At 39.9% G+C, this 11615-nt stretch overlaps 1 pseudogene; it reads left to right on the forward strand.

The window, feature by feature from the left end:
• Window positions 1–3202: 3202 nt before the first annotated feature.
• On the forward strand, window positions 3203–10823 carry LOC132226921 (UBAP1-MVB12-associated (UMA)-domain containing protein 1-like; annotated as a pseudogene).
• Window positions 10824–11615: the final 792 nt, after the last annotated feature.

Here is an 11615-nt window from a genome sequence, read left to right on the forward strand (position 1 = left end):
ACATCTTTCCAAATTTCGATGCAGAAAAAAATGCTTTTCCTGTTTCTCCCTTAACTATGCCCTACAGTGTGTCTCTTTATTTGGCTTGCTTCTAGTTTCCTTAGCACAACTTGCAATGTCTTACTGTCTACATTCATTTACAAGTCTTTCTACTGACTTTACCAATCATTATCTGTGTGACCTTGGACAAGTTACTTAACCTTTCTGAACCTTGGCTTCCTCCTCTGTAGAATGCCAACAACAACAATATCTACCTCCTAGTGGTGTTTGTGAATTTATCCATCCATTCATTTATTCAACAAATATTTCTTGAGCTCCTACTTTGTGCTAAGTGCTACTCCATGTACCCTAAAGATACAGCAGTAAACAACATAAATCCCAGCCTTCATGGAGTTAACATACAGAGGGCTAGAGAAACATATGCAAATCAATGTGCAATATGTTCAGATGTGCTAAGTTACTGTAGAAGAATAAAGCAGGGTAGGGGAAAAGGAGGATGACGGGGAAGTGGTAGGTTGGTTTCTCAGGAAGCAGATTCTGGGATAGAGACTCCTTAGAGAATGCTTTCACAATGAACACCTGTGGGATCAGAAGGCACAGGAGGGTAGAGGCCTCAGCTGACACCATGGGAAGCTCTGAAGCTGAGAGGACCTTTAAGGATTGACCCCAGTTGGGGCAAGGGTGTTGGACATTTATACCCCGCTTTCATTGGCCAGGGGACATGCCTCTAGGAAGGTGGTTCTCTTCAGCCGAGGTAATTCCTAGAGAGAACTGTGAACAGGTTGTCAATTGCCATCACTTCCAGCACCTGGGGGAATCGGTGCTTTGGTCCTGAAGGGGGTGAGCGCAGTGCATCACTGTGTCCACTGCAGGTGGCAGGGGATGTGCTGTTCTATATACAGCGCTGAGGGAAGCTTTCTCTGATACAGTCACACTTGAAGAGAGGCCTGAGAAACTGATAAGTGAGCCTTGCAGATGTCTTGGGAAAGAGAATACTAGACGGAGGGACCAAGAAGTGCTAAGGCTCTGAAGATGGAATGTCCTTGATGTGGTCAGGGAACCCAAAACCAGTGTGGCTAAAGAGGACTGGCCAATGGGGATAGCAGAGTGCTAGGAAATGAAGTCAGAGGGAGCCTCAGACCAGATCACACAGGGCTTCACAGGTCGTGGAGAGGATTGCTGTGAGAATTACTTGACTTGATTCACACAAACTGCTTAGGAATGTGCCTGGCACATGGTCAGTGCTCGGTGAAATTGCTGCCATCATCATCATCATCATCTCTCTGAGTGACTGCATCCTGTTAACCTTAAATGCCTTGCCTCTAACAAAAGCCCTGCTATACTAGTATAGCTGGCACTCAAAACTTGTTTGTTGAACCAAACATATTGTTGTGCGTGTGGTTTTTTTATTTTGTTTTGGTCTGCAGCACACTCTGTAACCTCTGTCTTCACCTATTTCAGAGGTTAATCAGCTCCTGAAACATAAAGGGCCCCGTCTGTGTAACTGATCTTTTCTTGTGCCCTGTCCAGCCCGGTGGTGCCCAGAGGCTTGTGAGGTGGCCTTCTACACACTGGCCCCATTTCTGTCCAGGACCACCACCACTCCACCACTCTACTCATTGCATGATCGCCTGGTTAGGATGCTGATGTTCTGTGCCCACAGAAGAATTATCTTGTGATACTGTCATAGTCAGACTCCTAAGGCCTGGCATATGACCTTTTTATGTAGTTTTCCCTTAAAAATTTAGTCATTTTCAAATTCAACTTTATCAGACATTGTGTCTGATCTGTACTTAGTTGAGTACAGGCTGTTTCCTTCAGCAAAGAGAGAGGCAGTAACAATGCATCGAGAACTGTTAAATATCATATCCTATACACACTTGAGTAGAAGGTGGCCCCCAATATAAGTGGATCTGATATTTTTGGCTGTTTTGAACATATACACTTTTAAGCCAAATTTTTGGCTGATTTGAATATATACACTTTTGAGATATAATAAAAGCAGGCAATTGCCTACTGATAATTTAGATAGCATGCATATTTAAAATTATATGCATAAATATTCATTTAGAAAGATTGCCTTTTTCCACTCACACATTTCATGAAACAGTTTTGTTCAGATTTATGAGCAACTGACATTGGTGTCGTTTTCTTCATGGAGCCATCTTTCAATTCCTCAAGTACAGTTTTCAGAGCACATCGTCTTCTGTTAATTTTTAAATTTAGGATTTGTGCTGTCATTATCAATTTAGTATAAGCCATGGGCACCTGTTTATTAAATAATAGTTTTTTCCTCACAATCTTTTCAAAGATGTATATTTGTGATCTTGTAAAGTAACCATTTAAAGTATGCTTTAAAAAGCTTGTTTAAAATAAAATTGACCACCTTACACCCATTAGGATGGCTGCTATAAGAAAAATCCTCATAAAATCATAAATGTTGGAAAGGACGTGGGGAAATTGGAACCCTTTTGCACTGCTGGTGGGAATATAAACTCGTACAGATAATGTGGAAAATAGCATGGAGGTTCCTCAAAAATTACCATATGATCCAGCAATCCCACTTCTGGGGGTAAACAAAAAGAATTAAAAACAGGTCAAAAAGAGATATTTGCACACCCATATTCATAACATTATTCACAGTAGCCATAAGGTGGAAGTAACCCAAATGTTCATTGATGGGTAAAATGGCTAAACAAAATGTGGTATATTCAGTATATTCATACATACAACTCTCTCTCTCTCTCTCTCTCTCTCTCTCTCTCTCTCTCTCTCTCTCTCTCCCCCTCTCCCTCTCTCCCTCTCTCATATTATTCAGCCTTAAAAGAAGAAGAAAATTCTGACACATGCTATAATGGATGAACCTTGAGGGCATTATGCTACATGAAATAAACCAGTGACAAAAGGACAAATACTGTATGAATCCACTTATACGAGGTACTTATAATCGTCAAATTCAGAGATAGAAAAAATGGTAGTTGGCTAGGGTATAGGGGAAGGGGGAATAAGGAGTCATCATTTAAAAGGTTACAGAGTTTCAACTTTTACAAAATGAAAACTGTTCTGGAGAGGATGGTGGTGATGGTTGTACAACAATGTGGATATATTTAATGCCGCTGAACGGTACATCTTAAAATAGCTAAGATGCTATATTTTATCTTATGTATATTTCATCACAATTAAATAAATAAAAATAAAACAACCGACTGGCAAAGAAAACTCATCCATTGTGACTGTGGCAGGCCCCGGGGCGGAAACCAAGGCAGGCCAGCCTCTGGAAAACAGCCCGTCATGGCCGAGCTTCTGAGCGACGTGCCCTTCCCGTTGGCCCCGCACGTGCTGGCCGTGCAGGGCACCATCAGTGACCTTCCAGACCACCTGCTCACCTGCGACATCAGCGAAAACTTATCACGGTTTTGGTATGATTTTACTCTTGAAAATTCAGTGCTCTGTGATTCATAGTTTTTATATTTGTACCTTAACAGCTTTATTTTTATTTATTTTTATTTATTTTTTATTGCTTAAAGTATTACAAAGGGTATAACATATGTATCCATTTTATCCCCCCGCCCTAGACAGTCCCCTAGCCTCCCCTATCCCCCAGTGTCTTATGTCCATTGGTTATGCTTATATGCATGCATACAAGTCCTTTAGTTGATCTCTTACCCCCCTACCTCCTGCCCCCCAACCCTCCCCGGCCTTCCTGCTGCAGTTTGACAATCTGTTTGAGGCAGCTCTGCCTCTGTATCTATTATTGTTCAAAAGTTTATAATGGTCTCTATTGTCCATGAATGAGTGAGATCATGTGGTATTTTTCCTTTATTGACTGGCTTATTTCACTTAGCATAATGCTCTCCAGTTCCATCCATGCCGTTGCAAATGGTAAGAGTTCCTTCCTTTTTACAGCAGCATAGTATTCCATCGTGTAGATGTACCACAGTTTTCTAATCCATTCATCTACTGATGGGCACTTAGGCTGTTTCCAGATCTTAGCTATGGTGAATTGTGCTGCTATGAACATAGGGGTGCATATATCCTTTCTGATTGGTGTTTCTGGTTTCTTGGGATATATTCCTAGAAGTGGGATCACAGGGTCAAATGGGAGTTCCATTTTCAGTTTTTTGAGGAAACTCCATACTGTCTTCCATAGTGGCTGCACCAGTCTGCATTCCCACCAGCAGTGCACAAGTGTTCCTTTTTCTCCACATCCTCTCCAGCACTTGTCGTTTGTTGATTTGTTGATGATAGCCAGTCTGACAGGTGTGAGATGGTACCTCATTGCTGTTTTGATTTGCATCTCTCGGATGATTAGTGACTTTGAGCATGTTTTCATATGTCTCTTGGCTTTCTGAATGTCCTCTTTTGAAAGGTGTCTATTTAGGTCCTTTGCCCATTTTTTGATTGGATTGTTTATCTTCCTTTTGTTAAGTTGTATGAGTTCCCTATAAATTTTGGAGATTAGGCCCTTATCAGATATGTCATTGGCAAATATGTTTTCCCACACAGTGGGTTTTCTCGTTGCTTTGTTGATGGTTTCTTTTGCTGTGCAGAAGCTTTTTATTTTGATGTAGTCCCATTTGTTCATTTTTTCTTTAGTTTCAAGTGCCCTAGGAGCTGTATCAGTGAAGAAATTGCTTCGGCATATGTCTGAGATTTTGTTGCCTTTGGATTCTTCTAGAATTTTTATGGTTTCCCGTCGTACATTTAAGTCCTTTATCCATTTTGAGTTTATTTTTGTGTATGGTGTAAGTTGGTGGTCTAGTTTCATTTTCTTGCATATATCTGTCCAATTTTCCCAGCACCATTTATTGAAGAGACTATCTTGGCTCCATTGTATGTTCTTGCCTCCTTTGTCAAATATTAATTGAGCATATTGGTTCGGGCCGATTTCTGGGCTCTCTATTCTATTCCATTGATCTATATGCCTATTCTTGTGCCAGTACCAGGCAGTTTTGAGAACAGTGGCTTTGTAATACAACTTGATATCTGGTATTGAGATCCCACCTACTTTGTTCTTTTTCAGGATTGCTGCAGCTATTCGGGGTCTTTTTTTATTCCAGATGAATTTTTGGAGAGTTCGTTCTAGATCTCTGAAGTATGCCGTTGGTATTTTAATGGGAAGTGCATTGAATTTATAGATTGCTTTGGGTAGTATGGACATTTTAATGATGTTGATTCTACCAATCCATGAACACGGTATGTTCTTCCATCTGTTTATGTCTTCCTCTATATCTTTTTTCAACGTCCTGTAGTTTTCTGAGTAGAGGTCTTTTACCTCTTTAGTTAAGTTTATTCCTAGGTAGCTTAATTTTTTTGGTGCAATGGTAAACGGGATTGTTTTTATAATCTCTCTTTCTGAAAGTTCACTATTGGTGTATAGAAATGCCTCAGATTTCTTGGGGTTAATTTTGTATCCTGCTACATTGCCAAATTCATGTATTAAGTCTAGTAGCTTTTTGATGGAATCTCTAGGGTTTTGTATGTATAATATCATGTCGTCTGCAAATAAGGACAGTTTTACTTCCTCTTTTCCAATTTGGATGCCTTTTATTTCTTCTTCTTGCCGAATTGCAATGGCTAACACTTCCAGTACTATGTTGAACAGGAGTGGTGAGAGGGGGCATCCCTGTCTTGTTCCTGTTCTTAGAGGAAATGGTGTTAGTTTTTGTCCATTGAGTATGATGTTGGCTGTGGGCCTGTCATATATGGCTTTTATTATGTTGAGGTATGATCCTTCTACTCTCACCTTGCTGAGAGTTTTTATCAAAAATGGGTGTTGAATTTTGTCAAATGCTTTTTCTGCATCAATTGATATGACCATGTGGTTTTTTTTCTTTCAATTTGTTTATGTGATGTATCACGTTTATTGATTTGCAGATATTGTACCATCCTTGCATCCCTGGGATAAATCCTACTTGGTCGTGGTGTATGATCTTTCTGATGTACTGCTGGATCCGATTTGCTAAGATTTTGTTGAGGATTTTGGCATCTATGTTCATGAGGGATATTGGCCTGTAATTCTCTTTCATTGTGTTGTCTTTACCTGGTTTTGGTATTAGGGTGATGCTGGCTTCATAGAATGAGCTTGGAAGTGTTCCTTCCTCTTGAATTTTTTGTAGTAGTCTGAGGAGGATAGGTTTTAGTTCTTCCTTGAATGTTTGGTAAAATTCCCCTGTGAAGCCGTCTGGTCCTGGGCTTTTGTTTGATGGAACTTTTTGATGACTGCTTCAATTTCTTCCATAGTTATTGGCCTGTTGAGATTTTTAGATTCTTCCTGATTGAGTTTTGGAATGTTGTATTTTTCTAGGAATTTGTCCATTTCCTCCATGTTGTCTAGTTTGTTGGAGTAGAGCTGTCCATAGTATTTTTTAACAATCATTTGTATTTCTGTGGGGTCTGTTGTTATTTCGCCTCTATCGTTTCTGATTTTATTTATTTGGGTCCTCTCTCTCTGCTTCTTGGTGAGTCTGGCTAGAGGTTTGTCAATCTTGTTTATCCTTTCAAAGAACCAGCTCTTGGTTTCATTGATTTTCTGTATTGTTTTTTTGGTCTCTATGTCATTTATTTCTGCTCTAATCTTGATTATCTCCTTCCTTCTGCTCACTCTGGGGTTTTCTTGTTGCTCTCTTTCTAATTCTTTGAGTTGTAGAGTTAGATGATTTACTACCATTTTTTCTTGTTTTTTGAGATAGGCCTGTAGAGCTATAAACTTCCCTCTCAGGACTGCTTTCATTGTGTCCCATAGGCTTTGGATTGTTGTGTTTTCATTGTCATTAGTTTCCAGGATGTTTTGAATTTCTTCTTTGATCTCATTGGTAACCCAATCAATATTTAATAGCATGCTATTCAGCTTCCAGGTGTTTGAGTATTTTGGGTTGTTTTTATTGTAGTTTATTTCTAATATTATGCCATCGTGGTCTGCGAAGACGCTTTTTATGATTTCAATCTTCTTGAATTTGGGGATACTTTGCTTGTGACCCAATATATGGTCTATTTTTGAATATGTCTTATGAGCATTTGAGTAGAATGTATATTCCCTGGCTTTGGGGTTTAGTGTTCTGAAGATGTCTATTAAGTCCATCTGATCTAGTGAGTCATTTAGGATTGCTTTATCTTTGCTGATTGTTTGTTTAGAGGGCTTATCCAGTGCTGTCAGTGGTGTATTAAAGTCTCCTACTATGATTGTATTGTTGTCGATCTCTCCTTTGATATCTTCCAGGAGTTTTTTTATGAATTTGGGTGCTCCTGCATTGGGTGCATATATGTTTACCAGGGTTATATCTTCTTGTTGTATTGATCCCTTTAGTATTATGAAGTGGCCTTCCTTATCTCTTGTTATGGCCTTCACTTTGAGATCTATTTTGTCCGATATAAGTATTGCTACCCCAGCTTTCTTTTCCTTTCCATTTGCCTGAAAGATATTTTTCCATCCTTTCACTTTCAGTCTGTGTGAGTCCCTTCTAATGAGGTGAGTTTCTTGTAGACAGCAGATGTATGGGTCATGTTTTTTTATCCATTCAGCCACTCGATGTCTTTTGTTTGGAGCATTTAGTCCGTTTACGTTTAAAGTTATTATTGAAAGGTACTTGTTTGTAGCCATTTCTTTTTTTGTGTGGCTGTTTTCTTTCTGAGCTTCTTATTTCTTATTTTTATACCAGTCCCTTTAGCATTCCTTGCATTGCTGGCTTGGTGGTGACAAACTCCCTTAGCCTTTTTTTGTCTGTGAAGCTTCTTATTTCCCCTTCAAGTTTGAATGATAGCCTTGCTGGATAGAGTATTCTTGGATTCAGTCCTTTGCTTTGCATCACTTTGTAAATTTCAGTCCATTCTTTTCTGGCCTGATGTGTTTCTGTTGAGAAATCATTTGACAGTCTAATGGGAGATCCCTTGTATGTAACTTTCCGTCTCTCTCTTGCAGCCTGTAAGATTCTCTCTTTGTCCTGAACATTTGCCATGGTGATTATGATGTGTCTTGGTGTGGGTCTTTTCGGGTTCACCTTGTTTGGGACTCTCTGGGCTTGAGTGACTTTTTTCTTCCCCACCTCAGGAAAGTTTTCTGATATTATTTCTTCAAGTAGGTTTTCTAATCCTTGTTCATCCTTCTGTTGTTCTGGTACTCCTATTATTCGTATGTTGTTTCGTTTCATGTTGTCCCAAAGCTCCCTTAGGCTCTCCTCCTGTCTTTTAATTTTTTTCTCCAATTGCAGTACATTTTGGGTGTGTTTTGCTTCCTTGTCTTCTAATTCACTAATTCGGTCCTCCGCTTCTCCTAGTCTACTGTTGATACTTCCAATGGAGTTTTTCATTGCAGCTATATCACTCTTCATTTCTTCTTGGGTCTTACTTAAGTTGTTGATTTTTTCATCTGTTTCTTCTAGCTTCTTCCATATGTTATCGATTTTTTCATCTGTTTCTTCTAGCTTCTTCCATATGTTATCGATTTTTTCATCTGTTTCTTCTTGCTTCTTGAAGAGGTTGTCGATTTTTTCCTCCATCCGGTTTATGCACTCTAGGACCCTTATTCTGAATTCTTTATCTGTCATGTTGCATGCCTCTGTATTACTTAGCTGCTTTTCTGGAGAGTCCTCCTTCTCTTTCCTTTGGGGGTTTCTTTGTCTACCCATGTTTGATCTCACTGACATATCTAGATGTTGAGTCATTCAGTGGTTGCTCCCTGGGTGGCAGTGACTCCTTGGTCTGTGGTTGCTCTTCGGGCGGTTGCGGTAGCAGCTGCTCTTCAGTTGGCAGCAGCTCCTCTGGTGGGTGCTGTTCACAGCTGTGGTGGCTCTTCTGGCTGGTGGGGCGAGGTTTCACGTACAGCTGCTGTTCCTCAGCAGAGGATGTGGTGCTCAGGAGGTTGCTGTTGCTTGGATCTGCTGCATTGATTTAAAGGCACAAAATACAACACAACAAGGCACCACGTACCAGGCACTATACACAAATATATTCACGATATTAATAACCCCAAATAAAGGTGACCACCTGAATTAAGAGAATTAGGGGATAAGGAAGAAGGAAGAGAAAAAGATAAAAGAGAAAAAAGAAAAGAAAAGTAGGGACCAAAAAAAGGAGTGCAAAAATGGAATTGGGAAAAAGGAAGGGGGAAAATAAAAGCGAGAAAAGAAAAGAAAAGAAAAGAAAAGAAAAGAAAAGAAAAGAAAAGAAAAGAAAAGAAAAAAGAGCGAAAAGAGAGAATGAAGTGGAAGAGGGGAAGAGACTTTTTATATGAGGAGAATACTCCTATGGAACAGCCATTAATCCCAACAAATTCCAGCAACAGCTCCCTGGATATGAATGCAAACTAGAAACAACCAATAATATAACGATGAAAATAGAATGGAGAACACTAATCCCAAAATAAAATAAAGAGAAAATAAAATGGCACTTTAAAAAATGGTAAAATGGTAGCAGTAATAATACTGGTTAAAAAATAAGAAGGTAGTAATTAAAAGGGTAAAATCAGGTGATGGAAAAAGAAAAAAAAAAAGAACAGAAAAAAAAAAGAAAAAAAAATTGATTTCTTAGTTAAAAAGTGAAAAAAGAAAAAAAAAATGCAGTAGTGAAGGTCCTTCGGTTCTATTCTTCAGTGTGGCTCGCCTTAGACCTTCCAGGTATTCAGGAGAGTGTTGAGTTTCCCTGCGATATACTGTTCCTCTGTGTTGTGAACCACAGTCCTTATTTTAAAGCAGGTCGCATTTATTTCCCAGACTGCCTTATTTTGTGTTTAGCAAAGAGTCAGTTTGTGGGTCAGCCTCTGGGTGGCAGTGTTCTGGGGTTGGCCTCTGAGGCTATAGGGCCTCTCTTTCCAGTGGAAGTTCACTGCCCAGAGCTGACTGCGTAATAGTTAGTTACTGGCGCTATGTTGTTGCTGGGATTGAAAATCCCTCTATAGGCCATACCCTGTTAACTCCCAGGGACTGATCAGGTTATCTTAATCCTTGATCTCCTACAGGGTGGAATCTGGGTGTGGCTGTGCTCCTTGCCTGGGGGCTGGGGGGAGGAGTCTCACTCTCTGGAGAGGATGGCTGCCCCAGTCCTGGGCTCAGGGGTGTCTCCGCACTCAATTCACTGCCACCTCTCCCGGCTCCCCCTCTCTCCCCAGTCTCTCCCCAGATTCCACTCCTCCGCACACTCTCCCTCTCTTCAGCACAGGTGAGTGTCTGTATCCGAAATGTCCCATGAACAGGATTCAGTGAAAACAAACAAACAAACGCCGGCCGCGGAAACGGGGAAGGCTTGGTTTCTGTAAGCTTCTTCTCTTACCAGGACTGCATGGTCAGGTCAGCTCTTCAGGCTGCCCCCTTTAGGTTCAGTCCTCCGTGATCACAGAACCCAGCTCTCAATTCCCCCGGCAGGGCAGGGCCAGGAATCCCGCGGTTCTCCTTTCCCCCCCGTCAGGGGCTGTGCCTGTCCCAAGGGACACGGCTGTCTGCCACGCGGTCTCCCTCCGACTCTCTGGGCTCAGAGGTCTGGCAAACTTTCCTGCCCAAATCCCTGGTTTTTTTTACCTTTCCAGGGGAGTTCTGCCCTTCCCGGCTACAAACCCTCTCACCAGCTGAGCAATTTCGCCAATTTGGTGTGGGTGTTTCTAGTTTCAGCTGCTCACTCCATTTGCTCCCGGACACGACCTGGGATGCGTCTGCCTATATCGCCGCCATCTTGGTTCTCCTCCTGTACCTTAACAGCTTTAAAACAAAAGTTTGCCATTGTATTTAACGTGTTTGATGTTCTTTGCCATTTCACTGTCTAAATGCCCTCAGAAAAGCAAGGATCATAAAGTATGTTAATTGCTCTGTTTTTCAGAATAAAGTACATTTGTATAAAAAAAAATAAAACAAAATAAAATTGAACATTTATGTTATGGGATCAAGTCCTTTGGAATAATTACTACATCTGTTAACCTTTTTTTTTTTTTTAATTTAAAAAACAAACTGATTCAGCCAGGTAACCATGAAAAACACCCAAAGTAGCCATTGGCTGAGATAAATTCAGGCAAATGTGTCTTTCCCTCAGATGTTCAAAATAACTAAAGAGCTTTCTAAAAATTGAGAGGGTTTTCAATAACTTAATAAACATTTTTAGAAGAATAATTTTTAAAAAATCTTTATTGTTGAAAGTATTATATATGTCCCCTTTTTTCTCCCATTGACTCCTTATAGCCTACTCCTACCCTCTACCCCAGGCCTCCACCACCCTATGGCCTGTGTCCATGATAGAAGGATAATTTTTTTAACAAATAAAAGCACCTCATATTACAATTGGACCTGTATAGTAACTAGAAAATTTACAGTTGAACCATACAAAATTGCCTCTACTCAACAGTTTTTGATCTATAAAAGTGTCAAATTCATATGTTGAACCTAATTAAATTATTTTCTGTGACATCACAAATTAGAAAAGTCTAATTAGACTACAGAACTAGTCTTGGATATTTATTCTGTGGTTCAAAATTTAAATTGTTGTAGCCAGATTATAAATTGCTTTTGATTATAAGCCATGTATTGTCCTAGAGGAAGCAGCTGAAGCTCAAACTTTGTTAATTTCTTTAAAATAAAAATAAATTATAACAGAGTATATCTGATAAATGGCATTTTATATTGATTAAAAAGTTGTTT

Source organism: Myotis daubentonii, chromosome 1 (assembly GCF_963259705.1).
Source record: "Myotis daubentonii chromosome 1, mMyoDau2.1, whole genome shotgun sequence".
Taxonomy (NCBI): Eukaryota; Metazoa; Chordata; class Mammalia; order Chiroptera; family Vespertilionidae; genus Myotis; species Myotis daubentonii.